The following is a 17465-nucleotide window of genomic DNA, read 5'->3' as shown; positions in this document are numbered from 1 at the left end:
GCGGCTCTGAGGGCGCTGTTTTGTGCCATTTGAAGTCTTTTGACGTTATTTGCGGAAGTGCCTAGGAGTAAGATGTTACAGTAGTCGAGTTTTGCGCCAATTGTTGCTCTCGCTATGTTAAGGCAGTTTTTTGGTGATAGGTGAGGTTTTACTGCATTTATGATTTTAGTAGTAAGTGCGGCTGAGGATGAGATGGCACTAACTTGTCTGTCCATAGATAAGGTGGAATCTAAATAAACACCAAGAGTTTTCACTACAGTGGCGGCTTTGATAATAGAGTTCTCAATGGTGAAGGAGCTATATTTGACGTCTAGTTTTTTTAGGGATTCTTTTGGGCCTACCAGTAGGATTTCTGTCTTTTCCCCATTTAGACAGAGACCATTAGCTGCCATCCAGGCCTGGATGTGTGCATAAGACTTCTGGAGGGTGTCAAGATCTTGTTCATAGTTTCCTGTTAGTGGGAGAAGGATTTGAGTGTTGTCGGTATAGTTGGTTAAGGCTATGCCGAAATCTTCTAAGTCACTGAACAGAGGAAGTTTTGGTACATGGGGTACACAAGAGTAAAACATTACATTGAAGAAATATATTTGCCCTGAAGAAGGTCATAAGATCAAGGGTTCGAAAAGCACTAGAGACAGTGCCCAACTTTACCCAAGGGCCGAAACATGTCGACTACTGTATAAAGACTAGGAAACAACTGAAGTCTTTGATATAACTGCCACAATTTAATATGGTGTGTTGCACTGATGACAAAAAACCCCACCACAGATAAAGTTGGGTATTTAATTGTGTTTTTGTGAATAATTATTCACCGTTTTTATGTATGTATAAATATGTATTTTGAATATTGATTAAAATCTATTTTTGATAAGTAAAAAGAGTGGGGAGTGGTTCATCAACAATGTTGACTGTGTCCTAATTTGCTATGAGAAACTTGTTATGTATTTCACATTCCTTTGGAGAGTGGGGTAATCTGTTTCTTTATTTTTGTTTATACTTAACTATCTTAGAAGGAAATGTAAGTGATTTCAATCCGGCACTTCACCTAAGTCAACGCCTAGCGTGTAATGCACAACTGAAATCCTTATTTATTTATTTGTGTCTAAAAGTTCTTTTATTCTTAACGATGTACCACTCATATCACGCCCCTGTCTTGGAACCCTCCCGGTCACACTGAACCAGGAATCAGGCTGCTTTGCAAAGTTAAAATATATATTTATATAGTTCACAATATAATCACACTATTTTTAATGGGGATACAATAATCACTAATGGGGTGATGTCACACTAAGCAATCTCTTTAACCACAAGGAGTAATAATGAGCAAATACAATGCAGCACAGCAATCATACTTTTGTGAGTGTGTTTAAATCAACTAGCAATGTGGTTACTCTTTCCCCCTGTAAGTACTCCAAGTAAGCTTGCATATGCTCTGCTTGAACCCCGTACAAACACCTTCTGTTTAGAGGGTGCTGCCCATAGACATGGTTTCATGTATTACCTTTACCATGGGCAGTATGCGCGGATCGCTCTACTGCTGATCTCCACATAATGTACGAGGGAGAAGAGTACCACTCTCTCCCCCACTATCCTGATCCTGACACAATGGCTGCATCGTGCATGCGTGCTGGCGCCATGGCAACTGTACACTCAGTACCGCAGATTTTCCACATGACACCCTATCGCTTTAGATAAGAAGCGAACACTTCTGATCACCATCCAATGCGCCCCACCAGTGTCACATAACATTCGTTTGAGTGCTGTCTGTTGCATAGACAGACGACCGGCAGCATTACGCCCGCCTGTCACTCTCTGAGCAGAGAGTCAGAAGTCCCACACGAACATGGTGTCCTCGGCACGAACGCGCATGCGCAGCGTCCTTGGCGACCATGAATACGGCGCAGAGGAGAACAGCTTGTCTTGGTGATGGGCTGCTCGACTTCTGCTCCGGATCATTACTGCAAAGTAAGTAAATGATGGGAGACCGTTATCCTGACATTTTGCTAACCCCTACGGGCATACTGTTGGGCATCACCAAATGGCAACATAAGTCAGAGGAATTACGGCAAACGATTGATTTAAACTCTGTCTCACTTATATGCAACATCTTCCCTTTCCTGACCACAGGAGCATTGGGGGAGACCTTTATCCTGTAATCATACTAACCAATACGGGCAAACTCGTTGGTCATTACTAAATGGCTGCATTAGTCATGGAAATTACGGCAATCGATTGATTGGAACCCTGTTTGGCTTATCCCTTTCCTGACCACGTACTCATGCTTGACCCCTGACAATATGACTTTGAGTGTTTTTATATTTTTTCTCCTGACCCGAGTTCCCTTTAATTACAGATACCCACGTTGGGAGTCTCTACCCGCCACCTCATCCTTGCTGTCCAGTTCCCACAAGGTATTCTCCAGACCGGATTAAAACCTATGAGTACTTTTACTTCACCATGAAGGTTGGTGTATGTTTCATTCATAATTCAACCCAAACCTCTCCATCAATCCATTTATAGAGATCTAATTAGTATACTCTCATTACTTTTGACTTTTTGAGCAGGATGTACTACATGGCTCAAAACTAAAATAAGAGTTATGTGAAATGATGGAATTTCGACACAGCTATTGTATATTCCTCTAGGTATATTTGAGCGCATTTTCAGTGCAATTGTGTTATTGTTGTTGCGAACATCATATTGTATATTTTTTGCTAAAACGTATACCCTACACTGTGGTCCTAACAGTGGGGTTTCTATTGAGTGTGACATATAAACACTCTTGTTTACCTGTTGTAACCTGTCTAGAGTCAGTTTGGTTTTTCCTCACTATATTACAGCAGGTCGACAGGGATATTTATACATGGATATGTTTTATTACTAATTACCTAGTAATTAAATGGATGAAAAAGTACAAATTTCTTTGTCTTAAAAAATAACCAAACACTACCAACGACTTGGGCCAGTTGGCTCCTTTTTAGGAGCTAATGAACCCCACCAGGTTGGAAAATTATGTTGGGGATTATATCCCGTTGAGAGTGCAGCTTTGGGCTATCGGTCAGCAACGTCCGGTGTTTGTTTTGTACTCTTTCCCCCTGCACACCCCTCAACCCCCCAATATGCAATATCAAGAGATAGGAGGAGAGAGAGTAGGTTTCAGGAATGCAGAATTCAAATACAATGTCAATCCCAATTTCCCCCAGCAAACACAAGAGAGAAACAGAATTGATTGGCAAACTGTCAAAATGGTTTTTAAAGTTGTCTTTGAATGGAATGGGTAAAACACTAAATATGGGCTAAATGACTGAAATTGTTTAAATTCTAATGGGAGCCGCTTTATATGTTTGTAGACAAACACTAGCTCTGGATGTTAGCTACAAGCAGACGTTTTGTTTCTAGCATCAACATTGAAGACGTTATGGACGTTTTATTGGAGGTCGTATTTTTGCAAATATGCACCAAAATGAGAAAACAGGGATGCGCTTTCAAAAGACAAACAGGATTTCTTTACACTAGGGGTTGACTATGAAAAAGCAAATACCACACGAAAGCACAGCCATTAGACCAGGGCGCGTCTGGATCAGGTTTTTGCCTGCCGAGGAGCTTGCATCCTTCAGATTAAATATATCAGGGCAAAGATATGTTTAACAATACTAGTACAGAAGGAAGATAGTAGGGATAAAATAAAGAGTTCAGGCAATTCAAAAATATTTCTAACAATGCAGTTCTGAAGACAAGATAGGATGGAGTTGGATAGGGATTGCTATGGACAGTACATAGGCTAGTGACAGTCCTATACTATGGATACTCACTATATAGGTTTGAACAGAACCGTCAGGAATTCTGGTACGTCAGGATCAGAAATTCTGCTGGGCACACCAGACTGGGACAGGCTGCTGGGCACACCGGACTGGACTCGGTCAGCAATGGCTCTAGTTCACAGCTATCTGGTCACAGCACGGCACTACTGCATTGGGTCTTTGGGTTCTGGTAATAATTATTTTGCAGGAAAGCAGTTACAGCACAGCCCGGCTTCTCTTTTGTTCCCCTTAGATGCCTGGGGTAAATTCTGGTTTCTGGAATTTTAAGGCCAACCTGAGAATGGTTCAGCTTTAGAATGGGCCTTTCTGCTTGCCAAGTTTCTGGAGTCTGGAGCAAGGAAGATGTCTGGTCCTCTCGCAGGGTGCTCCGCCAACAGTCGGTTAGTGGTTGAATCTGTGTGTCCTCTAAGTCCTCAGCTTTCTCTATTTATGCATTCGGTAAAGGGGTGTGTGTGCTGAATTATCCTAAGTGCGCCTCTTAGGTAGGCTATTGGCTAGAGTCTCCTCTCTCCCTTGATTGGAGGAGAAAACGGGGTGTCTCCATGATGATGTGGGTTTATGAGTCAGAGAATCCTCCCCTTGCCTTTTGAACATGAAATCTACTTTTAGTATAATACATATTTACAATTTTGCAAACTTTATAACCATAACATATCTAGATCACATATTTTGTGGAGCAAATGCTCTTCAAAGTCCTGTCTCTGTAGGATCTTGGGCCTACTTTTGACAGAATTCCGCCCTTTTTGGCCAGAACACAATATCTAGTTTATCCAAAAATGTGTACAACTATGCGCATTGCATATGGGCATAAGTGTGTGAATTTTCATGCTTTTGACATAAATACATGTGCTGCAAAACTATAATTTTCACAGTTACTTCCCAGAACATAGCACAGAGTTCTGCCTCCTGTTAAAATGTGCAGCCAAAAATTAGGTTTACATATTTTTTACAATTGTACACAGTAAATTATCAGTCTTTTTAGAAATATGCTTTTTGTTCATTGTGAATCAACAAAAGTTTGTCTGTCCCCACCTCCTTCCTCTTCATGCAGCTCAGGAGCAATCTCTGCCCCCTTCCTTCTCGCAGATGCCATTTACGATCCTTCCTGATTAGCATCTCCTTGCCTTGGAGGATGTCCATTGTGCTCTTCCCACAGCAGCCCAAGTTCTCCTACCCTCTTAATCAACACATGAGTGTGAGTTCCTGGTCTAGAGAGCAGAAGGGAGGTGCCAGGACCCTGTGGGGGGAAGTTGTTCTACTGGTTTTGGCTTGGAGTCAGGCTTAATTTAAATGTCATTTGTTATATTTTTTCATGGTTTAAATTAACTTGTTATTTTAAAACAAGCAGCTAGAACACTGATTCCAGACTCTAAACCATGAAGTTTAAATAGTTACAACCTAGGTTACTCTTGATAACAGGTCACTTAGATTTCAGACAGATTTCAATGGTACAAGTTTACAGTTTTAATGCAGGCTTTTGAAACAGTAATTCAGGTGGCTGCTGGTACTGCACCCAAATTTTGACAGATCCCGCAGGCAGACAAACTCTTGCTGTGGGTATTTTGATGATAAATTCAGCTTTTCTAGCTAGAGCAATTTCACAAGGATTTCTTGAAGTCAGTGAATTGTGACACTCAGCAAGAAGATTGGATGTTTGTGGGTGTTTTGGACCAGCATTCTGTATTTTCAGCAACCGAGAACAGATTTAAAAACAAGATTCTGGATTTCTTTCAGCAAGCACTGCTTTTCATGCAGTCTCCGTTTTTACTGGTTGGACAGCCCAATGACATGTTTCAGGAGTGAGGTCTCTGTTCCACCACTGACAACATGCATGGTAGATTTGGCAGCCATCTTTTTGTGCTGTGTAGAGCGCGATTTCCATAGGTTTTTGGCGCGGCCAGGGGTTTTCTGCTATTTTGATAATTCTGGCACCACCCGGACACAGTGATGCCGCAGGGCAGAGCATAAGTGGATTAATACATCCCACAAAGCCCCCCCTCGCGACTTGACTTTTGACCGCCCATCAAGGGGAAGTCGGGAGATTGGGATGTTCAGTTTTTCTTTTTGGTCCAAGTGGGAAAAATGTGTCTGCTTCTCCCATCAGTGCTGGATCGACAGGTTCTCCTCGCTGGTTCCGGATGAGAGTATGGAGCGATACACCGGGGCTCTTGGGTCTTTCCTCTTGGGCCCCGAGTGGTCCTACTTGGTTCTTAGGATCCATGGCTTCAGTCCTATGATGACAAAACAGGGCATGTTTGTGGACATTTCCCCACCACTATTCAGGTAGTGGGGCAGATGCATACATTTGACATATAAATGACAATCTTTCCCGCTTATAATTATTACTGATTATAACAGGTGGAAGGGTTTTTTAATAGTTGTAATTTTCTAGGGACCTGGAATGGCCCCCTCTGAGTTTCCAGATGAATCATCTAGCTGCTGCAGAGTATGCCTAGGATGGCAACACTTCAGCTGATTGATGTGGACCCACTTATCTTCCCCCTCTGCCAAACTGCCTTTTCTGTCCACAATTTCAAAAGGACCCGGCCAGCTAGGAAGAAATGTGCGCTCTCTGGCCTGGTTCCTTTGGAAATTATACAACTAGACCCGGTCTCCTAATTGGTATTCTTTTCTAATAGTCTTAATGTCATAGTGGGTCTTCATACTGTCTTTAGATCTTTCTAGATTCTACTGAGCATAGGCAAAAGCATGTTGAAGGTGTTTTCTCAGATTCTTAACATACTCATGAGTTGTGGAGGCATTTATCAAGGCCTGCTCTTGGGTTCTGTAGAGCAGATGCTGGGGAAGCACCATCCTTTCTCCAGTCATCAGCTCAAACGGTGACATTTTAGTTGCAGAACAAGGGGTAGATCTGATGGCCATCAGGACCAGAGGTAGTTGAATGTCCCAAATTGGTCCAGAATCTGTCACAAACTTTTTTAATATGCTCACAATTGTTCTGTTGTATCTCTCAACTCCACCACTAGAGGCTAGCCGGTAGGCAATGTGTAGTTTCCTTTTGACCCCAAGTATCTCCCACATCTTTGTCATCACTTCGCTAGTGAAGTGACTACCTTGGTCTGACTCGATCCTTTGGGGTAGTCCAAAACGTGAGAAGATGTGGTTGATCATCAGGGCAGCTGCTGTTTCTGCGTTGCAGTTTGGGGCTGGGAGACATTCCACCCATTTAGTGAACAAGCATGTCTCGGTCAACATGTACTTGTTCCCCCTAGAGGAGTGAATCAGGGGCCAATAAAATTGGCTTGTAAATATGATCAAGGCAGTGTCATCCCCCTCTTTTGGAGAGGCGCACGGTGTGTGAGTGATGTTGGCTGAAATTGTGCACACAAGACACACCTTCAAGTATTGGTCGAGGTCCTTCCCCATGTATGGCCAGTATGCAACCTCTCTCAAGATTTCCAGTGTCGTATTAAACCCCCGATGACTGACTGTGGCCGCATCATGGGCGTGACTTAGGATCAGGCTTCGGAATGAGGTGGGGACCACCTACTGGTCATGGCCAGCTAGGGATCTCCTTACCAACAAACCGTTTTAGATTCAGAACATTTTTTGACATTTCATCAACACTCTGAGGTCCTCTTTCCCTGTATAATCGGTATCCGTCATGGGAAAGTTCTCAGGGTCCTCAATGTGTTGATAAAACTTACCAATTATTGGATCCCTTTTTTGAGCCGTAATCAAATCAGCATCTGGGGTCTCCTTACTCCATTGTGCAGTTGAGAGTTCATTGTCAGCATTTGTATGGGACCTAGTGATAGCAGTGACCTGGATTTCCCCTAACAGGGACTCGATCTCAAGTAGACCCCCTTGGATGGCTCTGGTTTTGGCCAGCTGATCAGCTAGGTCATTTCCAGTTTTGTCTGGTCCCTCTACTTTAGAATGACACTTGATCTTTTTCCAGTAGATGGTCATCACATTCGAGGTGACCAGATCATCAATATTTTGGATTCATTTCCCAAGTTTCAATGGTATTTTATTAGCACATAGCGTGCCTCTGGTTTTCCAGGTAACAAGGTGCTCCACGAACCTGTTCCGTACATAATCTGAATCAGTGATTATGACCAGTTTGTGGAGTTGGTGTTGGACAGCAGTGTGGATGGCTTGATGCACAGCCATCAACTCTGCCACTTGACTACTTCGGGGACCGATTTTGTACCCAGCGGAGGTTCTGGGGCATCATTCACACATGCATTCCGTGCGCCGGCCACAAGTTCTTTTTCCCCGTTGTTGGCAACATGGTAGGAGCACACATCCACATAGAGAGTGGGCATTCCCTCACACCTGTCTTCTTCAAAGACTTTGTGTGGGGAATTAAGGTATGCCTCCTTGATTTTAAAACTTTCGTCCTCAAGACAGTTTTCTCTGGCACAATCATGCTAGTCAGCCTGACCTTGCGTGAGGGGACTCTTCTTGTTTTGGCCATATCTGACCTCCACAGGAAAGCCTTGCATTGACAGAATCCAGGAAGTAAATCGGGAATTACTCACATTTACGGCCCGGATTCTGTCACTTTGGAGATATTGCAGAGGCTGGTGTGGAGTCTCCACTATGATGTGTTCCCCCTAGATAAACGGGTGGTAATTCTTCAATGCCCACACTGTTGCCAGGAGGGCCTTCTCATAATTGTTGAATTTTTCCTCCACAGAGGATAAAGTCTTACTCGCATAGGCGATTACTTTTTTGACCATGTCATGCTTTTGTTATAACACTGTAGTCAAACATGTATTTGAGAACCCTGTTTCCAAGAAGAACTCCTTGTTTTTGACAGGGTAAGCCAGCCAAGGCACTTGTAAGAGACTTCTTTAGAGTAGTCTTACTACCTCTGCTTGTTCTGGACCCCACTCCCACTTGACGCCCCTTCAAAAGATGGATCAGGGGTCTTGTGATCGCTGCGTAATCCTCAATTAACTTTCTGCTGTAATTAGTTAGTCCAAGGAGGCTCCTTAGTTCCCGCAGAGTTGTGCGGTCTTTTAATTTCTGGAGTGCTTCCACTTTCTTTTCCTGGGGACAGAGACCCTGAGGAGTAATCTCATGCCCCAAGAAATTGACACGGGTTCTGCACCACTGTGCCTTTTGAAAGGAGAGTTTTGCTCTGGCAGCCCTCAACTGTGTCAGGACATAACAGATCTCCGCTATGTGTTCCTCCACAGTTGAGCCTTTGACTAAAACATCATCTACATAGGCCAGGTTACCCCTCTCACCCAGGTCGGGCATAGCCTTGTATAGAAAAATGTTACATTCATTGCGGGAGTTGATGTATCCGAAGGGAGTCCGGGTCCATGTGTACTGCTGCCCCCCAAAGGTAAAAGCCAGCTTGTATTGGCCCCCCTTACTGACAGGTACAGTCCAGTACCCATTGGTCAGGTTGATGGCAGTGAATACCTTTGACCCCTGGATCTGGGACAGCCCTTGGTCAATGTAGGGAAGAGGCCATCGGGAAGTATGGGCCCGTTTGTTGAGCTCTCTTAGGTCGGCACAGAGTCTCCACTGGCCGTTTTGGTTTCAAAATCCCCAGCACCGGATTATTGAAGGTGCAATGGACTGGACGAATTATCCCACGGGACTCAAGATTCTTAATTATTTCAGTAAGGGACTCCATTAATGAGAGAGGCAAGCGATATTGCTTCGCAAACACTGGAGTCATGCCAGGGTCCGTGGGAATTGTTGTTGTGTGGTTGTCGGTGCGACCACAGTCGTATGAGTCCACCGCAAAGAGATCTTGATATTCTAAGAAAACTTGTTTCGATTTTTGCTTTTGCTCCAGAGTCTCACAGGCATCAGCTAGGTTGAATCTCTCTTCAACCATCTGCCTGAAGCCTGGAGAGACTTCCAGTTTTACTATCTCAGCGGCCTCCTCCAGCTGGGTGGAGAAGTCGCTGGTCAAAGTGCTGATTTGGACTGGTGGCTTCAGGTGGGGAAGGCAGTCCTCACGGACTTGGAAGATCACCTCATCCCTCCTGAAGTCACAGGTCACATCTTCCTTGCCATAAGGGCAGGAAGTGTACACCAGGAAATTCCCCCCATGCCGGGTAAAGATCCTGTCTGGTGTTACGTCTTCATCGCTATCACTGTCAAAACAGTCCTTGGGCATTGGTCCTAACAGTTCATTACCTAAATCTACGGAAAAATGTCGGTCATCAACTGCCATTCCAATAATGGTGCCTGCGGACAGAGTGATACTCTTTAGGTCGCTGTTATCCACTTCTATTGGAATGGTGTCGTGTTCTATGTTCACTAGTGGTGTTGGGTTTACCCCCAACCCTTGTTGTTGGAAGTGAGTATTTAGATGAATATAGGCATCAGGGTTTTTCAGTTTGTCCTCTTAATTTTTACTTCCAGAGAGAATTGTCGGGTCCATTCTGGGATGGTGACTTCATCTCCAATCTGAATTTCAACTGCATAAGGCAGCAGTTGAGCTGACCTAAATGCTTTCTCTGGGTCATCAAATACCATGGGATTACCCGCTAATCGGGACCAGGCTTTGAAGTTTATTAGGTCCAAACTAATGGCAAAGCGATTGAGAATGTCACTGCCTAAGTAAAATGCAGCAGGGACATCTCGCACGACCCAACAATTATGGACTATGCTCTTGTTGCCTATGGAAATTCTGAGCATACACCTGCTAGGCAGGAGATGTTTGGAATTGGGTGTTTCCAGGTCAATTTCCCATTTGTCTATCAGTTTTAATGTGGGAATGGCTGGGAGTTTGCGGAATATGGCCTCGCTGATGAAGCTCTTACCATTGTACACACACTCTCGGGCAAGAACAGAGTCCTTCCCTTCATCTAACTGAATAGGGATGAACAACTGCTCTCCAATCTTCTGAATATCAGCCAGGCTTTGAGCTGATTTCTCATCTTTCAGGACTGTATGAGTGGGATTTTCTGATTGTGAATTTGTAAAGAATTTCAGAGTGTTTCCTTCCAGTGTGGAATGCCAACTTAGACTGGAATGAAGGTAGATTTTCAGAAAAAGAGAGAACCCCCCATCACCAGTTTGTTGTCCTACTGCAATTACTGTTACGTCTGGGATTTGATTATTCTGGAAGTGAAATTCTATTTGGTCATGTTTTTGTTCAACCATGTGGCATGTGCCGTTTAAACTAACATGGTTGACACTATGTTTCAATTTTATTGGTCGGTTAGTCTGGTTCCAGAGGACCTTGTTTACACAATCTATGAGGGGAGACAACCTATGCAGGATGTCATTCCATAGTAAACAATGGGTGCCCTCTGGAGTCACCACTATGACCTGGTGCTTCACCTTGTGTCACCCAATTTTAATGTCCAAATCCACAGTCCCCTCGACAGGAATTTCCTTCCCGTTGAAGTTCTGAAGTTGTCCAGGAAGAGGGGTGAGAGGAATTTGGTATTTCTCCCCCCTTCCCGAATTCAGTTGATCAAAGGCCCTTTTTGACAGAAGGGTAGCTTGGGATCCAGTGTCCACCAGTGCCAAAATTGTACCTTGCCTCTGTATTTGGACCGGGGCATAGAATCGTCCCTCCTTCTCCTCAAGGTGGCAAAGATGATGTACATTTTTGGACAACCGGTGGGTTAGTTTCTTGGTTTTGGATACTGACAGGAAGGTGATTTGGGCAGGAGTCTGTTTGGTGTCTTGGGAATCTGAAAGAAAAAATTTAGAGCTAGCTATGGGGGAAGGTTTGGGCTCCCCTGGTTCTGATTCTGGGCTGCCCCCCATTTTTTGGAGGCAGTCACCAAGATGGGTTTGAACAAGGGGATTTTCGTGCTGGTCATTCTGGGGTTTGATGATGGTCGGTGCTAACACGGTCCCCACATCTACCTAGTCTGGATTTGGATCCTTTGGGACCCATTTTTCTTTTGGAGGAGTTCCCCCATCCCTGAAGGAGAAGATCCTTTTCCCAGAATCCTCTGAGGACCCCTCTCCTTCAAACTGGAAGATTTGTACCTCCTCCTCAAAATGGGTCTTTTTGAGCTCTTTATTTCTCCTACCCCCTTTCTGCTCCTTGGGTGGCAGACTTTCAGGGGCAGAAGATTTTGGTTTTGGTTGGGTCCCCACCCCCTTGGGCTGGAGGAGTCAACACAACCCAGGATGGGTCTATTGCCCTTGTAGTGTGGGAGTTAGGGGTCCAATTTGTGGGGTTACCTCCCTGGCTCCCTGTTTGTGATTGGCCCGAGGGCCTTCTGGGTTTGGGGCTTCTTTGATTCTGTGCGGGCAGGTTTTTAGGCCCCCCATCCCTAAATCTTAAATGGGGGCAACCTTCACCTGCGCCACTTTAGCAGCAGCAGGGGTGTTGGTTGTTTTGGGGCTTTTGCCACTATTTTTATTTTCCACTGGCTTTTGCACCTCATAAATGCGCGTGGCTTGTTCAATGACCCAGTCTAGTGATCTTTTCTCATGAAAGTCCCTCACTAGCTGGGTCATGATATACTTACGGAGAGCATGAAAGAAAGTGTTTACAAATTCTTTGCTGTCAGTGCGCACGCTTCTAGTGGTCTGCGCAAAGGCACGTTTTAACTCTTGAACAAATTCTTGTGGGGCCTGGTCTTCCCCACATTGCAAGTTGTAGGCTGCCTGGAGAGCCTCCTGAGGGTTCCTGTACATAGAAAAATGTTTCAGGATGGCCGCCCTATACATAAACCATCTGGAATGATTCTGATCCTCCAGCCCCACAAAGAAGCTGGAGTACTCGGGAGAAAATGTCCACTTTACATATTGAATACAGCTTTGGCTGTCCTTCAAATGGAAAGTTTCCATCATTTGTTCAATTAGCTAAAGGTACTCCCAAACCGAATACTTTGCATTCTTATGGTAGGGCGTGATGACGCTCCTAATGGCTTTTATTTGTTTCAGGGGATCCTTGAGCAAGGCCCTCTTGACTTTGTTGGCTTTTTTAGTTCGAGTCACCCTGGTCCACTCATCCTCTGACTCAGAGGCACTGCTCCCAGAGGTGGCTGTCTGGTCTTCTAGGCTCTCCCGGATTCTGAGAGCTTGTGAATGGCTGGCAGAATGTGGAGGCCTAGTTTCTTGAGTCCTGTGGCGCTCAGAAGAGTCTTCTGATTCTTCCTTGCTCCCAGGATTGGCTGAGTACCCTCCCTGACTGTCCTAGCTGGGAAGAGGTTTCTAATATACTCTTAGTGGGCCTACCCTTATGGAATTCCCCACTAGATTTTACTATCTGATCTCTGTGTAAGTTATACTTTTGAGGATCCATTTCTCTGATCCTCCCCTCATTGGAGTCTCCCTGATCAGAAAAGATGGCCCTAGAACTTGGGAACACATACACAGATGGCCGCCCATCCATTCCTGGGAGGCGCTGATCTATGAGCCCCATATTTCCCATTGGGTTGCAGTCTACCATCCCCGTGGCCCTTGGCTCATGTGAGCCAGTGGACCTGGGGTTGGCAGAGTCCATGCAACTGAAGAGATGAAAGTCTCTGGTACCAGGGTTCCTGAGGTTATGCTCAGGTGTTTCCCTCTCCCAGCGGACCTCATCCTCTGACTCAGAGGCACTGCTCCCAGAGGTGGCTGTCTGGTCTTCTAGGCTCTCCCGGATTCTGCAAGCTTTGGAATAGCTGACAGAATGTGGGGGCCTAGTTTCTTGAGTTATGTGGTGCTCAGAAGAGTCTTCTGATTCTTCCTTGCTCCCAGGATTGGCTGAGTAACCCCCTCCCCCACTGTCCTAACTGGGAAGAGGTTTTTAATATACTCTTAGTGGGCCTACCCTCATGGAATTCCCCACTAAAGGTTGCCATCTGATTTCTGGATAAGTTATACTTTTGAGGATCCATTTCTCTGATCCTCCCCTCATTGGAGTCTCCCTGATCAGAGAAGATGGCCCTAGCACTTGGGAACACATACACAGATGCCCGCCAATCCATTCCTGGGAGGCGCTTATCTATGAGCCCCATATTTCCCATTGGTTTGCGGGAACCATCCCCGTGGCCCTTGGCTCATGTGAGCCAGTGGACATGGGGTTGGCAGAGTCCATGGAACTGAAGAGATGAAAGTCTCTGGTACCAGGGTTCCTGAGGTTATGTACAGGTGTTTCCCTCTCCCAGCGGACCTCATCTCTCTCAACCCCTACTCCCTGTTGATATGCAAGAAGCGGACTCTTTTGTTCTTCTAGCAAGGCCTTACTAGTCTCTATTAGTTGTTCCTGCATAGCTACCTGTCTGTGGAGCCTGTCATTTTTCTCACAGAGAACCTCATTGTCTCTCTGTGCTTCCTGTGTAATTTTGGAGTATTGGGTCAATTTTTGCTGCAGGAGGGTTACCTCCTGAGTCCTGTCCTTACTGGCCTGGTCATTCTTTGCCAGAGCATCTTCCATCCTCCTGGCGTGCTCTAACAGTTTTTCGTAGTCTTTTTGGAGCTCACCCAGTCCTTGAAGGGCCAGGTGATTTTCTTCCATCTTGGTTTTTAAATAACTGACCTCCTGGCCTAAAGTTCCCTTTCCTGATTTAGAGTACCCCTCTGTACAGCCAGGTCGTCCCTTTGTTGTTGGAGTGCACCAGCTTTTTGGCGCTCTTCATCAAATTCAGTTTGGGAGTCAAGGTCTTTGCGAATTAATTTATTATTTTCTTTACTTGGTCTAGACAATTTTGCAGGGTGACTACCTGCTCTGCGCAGGCTCTATTAAAATGTAATTGCTGTTCCAGCTTTTGTTGGCTCTGTAGTAGAGAGTCCAAACTTTCTTGGCACTCTTTCTGCTGCGCCAGTACTTTGGTATCCTGCACTACCTTCTCTTGTTGCAGGATATCCAGATCTCCTTTTACTTTTATCAGGTACTGTCTGGTTTCATTTTCTGATTCTAGGCTCTTTTGTAGCCTTTGCTCTGCAGAGTCCAAACCAGTTTGGGTTTTTTCTAATGATTGTAGTTGCCTGTTTGCCCGATCTAGGTTTTCGGCATATTTTTCCTGTATTGATCCAATGTGGAGGTACAGATATGCCGCTATTTCGGCAATTTTACTTTGCTCTTCTTTTACCTTAGGGGCTGTGTACAGTTCACTAAGTGCCATGTGTAATGGACCCTGATCCTGCCATTTATCTAATCCGGTGGCAGTGGCCTGTTCTTTCATTTCCTGCAACCAAACATTCTGATCCTGGTCTGTCCATTCACCCCAGACAAATAATTTGTGCAGTAGGTGTTCTTTTGCCATATCAATTTCTAGTGGGGTCGCCATTCCGGAAATATGAATTTCCTTTCTGACTTACAGGAGTTATTTTATTTTTGCAAAACAGGCCAACTTCTTAGAGCATTTCTATTGAAGGGTGCTTTTACAGTGTAGCACAGTGTGGTAGCCCAACAGGGTTTATGTACCCCGTCAGTTAGCACGCTGTATTAGACTGTCACAAGTGGTATGTCTAATTCAGAAATCTCGTGACGAGCCCCCAATCTGTAAGTGATTTCAATCCGGCACTTCACCTAAGTCAACGCCTAGCGTGTAATGCACAACTGAAATCCTTATTTATTTGTGTCTAAAAACCCCTCTGGTCATACTGAACCAGGAATTAGGATGGTTTGCAAAGTTAAACTATGTATTTATATAGTTCAGAATATAATCATACTATTTTTAATGGGGATACAATAATCACCAATGGGGTGATGTCACACTAAGCAATCTCGTTAATCACAAGGAGTAATAATGAGCAAAAACAATGCAGCACAGCAGTAGTACTTTTGTGAGTGTGTGTTCAAATCAAGTAGCAATGTGGTGACTCTTTCCCCTGCACACCCCTCAACCCCCCAATATGCAATATCAAGACATAGGAGGAGAGAGAGCAGGTTTCAGGAATGCAGAATTCAAATGCAATGTCAATCCCAATTTCCCCCAGCAAACACAAGAGAGAAACAGATTTGATTGGCAAACTGTCAAAATGGTTTTTAAAGTTGTATTTGAATGGAATGGGTAAAACACTAAATATGGGCTAAATGACTGAAATTGTTTAAATTCCAATGGGAGCAGCCTTATATGATTGCAGACAAACACTAGCAATGATTTGACACTGATAAGCAATGTGAAAACTTAAATTTGAGGTCAGGTGCAATTGAAAGCTGTTTTACACATAGAATTTTCCTAAAACAAAATATGCGGCAAACTTTTCTGTGTGTGGTAATCATGATTGCAGGAATACTGTAGGGATTCGGGATGCGGTTTTTGATTCTATGGAAAGCTGTCGATGTTAGCTACAAGCAGACATTGAAATGTTGTTTCTAGCATCAAAACTTAAGACGTTATGGATGTTTTACTGGAGGTCGTTTTTTTTCAAATATGCACCAAAATGAATAAACAGGGATGCGCTTTCAAAAGACACACAGGATTTCTTTACACTAGGGGTTGACTAAGAAGAAGCAAATACCACACAGAAACACAGCCACTAGACCAGGGTGCCTCTGGATCAGGTTTTTGCCTGCCGCGGAGCTTTCCTTCTTTAGATGAAATATATAAGCGCAAAGATATGTTTAACAATACTAGTACAGAAGGAAGATAGTAGGGATAAGATAAAGAGTTCAGGCAATTCAAAAATATTTCTAAAAAAGCAGTTCTGAAGACAAGATAGGATGGATTTGGATAGAGATTGCTATGGACAGTACATAGGCTAGTGACAGTCCTATACTATGGATACTCACTATATAGGTTTGAACAACCGTCAGGAATTCTGGTCCGTCAGGATCAGAAATTCTGCTGGGCACACCAGACTGGGACAGGCTGCTGGGCACACCGAACTGGGTCGGCAATGGCTCTGGTTCACAGCTATCTGGTCACAGCACGGCACTACTGGATTGGGTTTTTGGATTCTGGTAATAATTCTTTTGCAGGAAAGCAGTTATAGCACAGCCTGGTTGCTCTTTTGTTCCCCTTAGATGTCTGGGGGTAAATTCTGGTTTCTGGAATTTTAAGGCCAAGCTGAGAATGGTTCAGCTTTAGAATGGGCCTTTCTGCTTGCCAAGTTTCTGGAGTCTGGTGCAAGGAAGATGTCTGGTCCTCTCGCAGGGTGCTCCGCCAGCAATCGGTTAGTGGTTGAATCTGTGTGTCCTCTAAGTCCTCAGCTTTCTCTATTTATGCATTCGGTAAAGGGGTGTGTGTGCTGAATTATCCTAAGCACGCCTCCTAGGTAGGCTATTGGCTAGAGTCTCCTCTCTCCCTTGATTGGAGGAGAAAACAGGGTGTCGCCCCATGATGATGTGTGTTTATGAGTCAGGGAATCCTCCCCTTGCCTTTTGAACATGAAATCTACTTTTAGTATAATACTTATTTACAATTGTGCAAACTTCATATAACAATAACATATCTAGATCACATATTTTATTGAGCAAATGCTCTTCCAATTCCTGTCGCTGTCGGATCTTGGGTCTGCTTTTGACAGAATTCCGCCCTTTTTGGCCAGAACACAATATCTAGTTTATCCAAAAATGTGTACAACTGTGTGCATTTCATATGGGCATAAGCGTGAAGTTTCATGCTTTTGATATAAATACATTTGCTGCAAAACCTTAATTTTCACAGTTACTTCCCAGAACATAGCACAGAGTTCTGGCTCCTCTTAAAATGTGCAGCCAAAAATTAGGATTAGAAGTCCGGGGTTTACATATTTTTTACAATTGTACACAGTAAATTATCAGTCTTTTCAGAAATATGCTTT

Source organism: Ambystoma mexicanum, chromosome 6p, assembly GCF_040938575.1.
Source record: "Ambystoma mexicanum isolate Mex_15411 chromosome 6p, UKY_AmexF1_1, whole genome shotgun sequence".
Lineage (NCBI taxonomy): Eukaryota > Metazoa > Chordata > Amphibia > Caudata > Ambystomatidae > Ambystoma > Ambystoma mexicanum.
The sequence above is the reverse complement of the archived record's forward strand: the minus strand, read 5'-3'. Positions refer to the sequence as shown.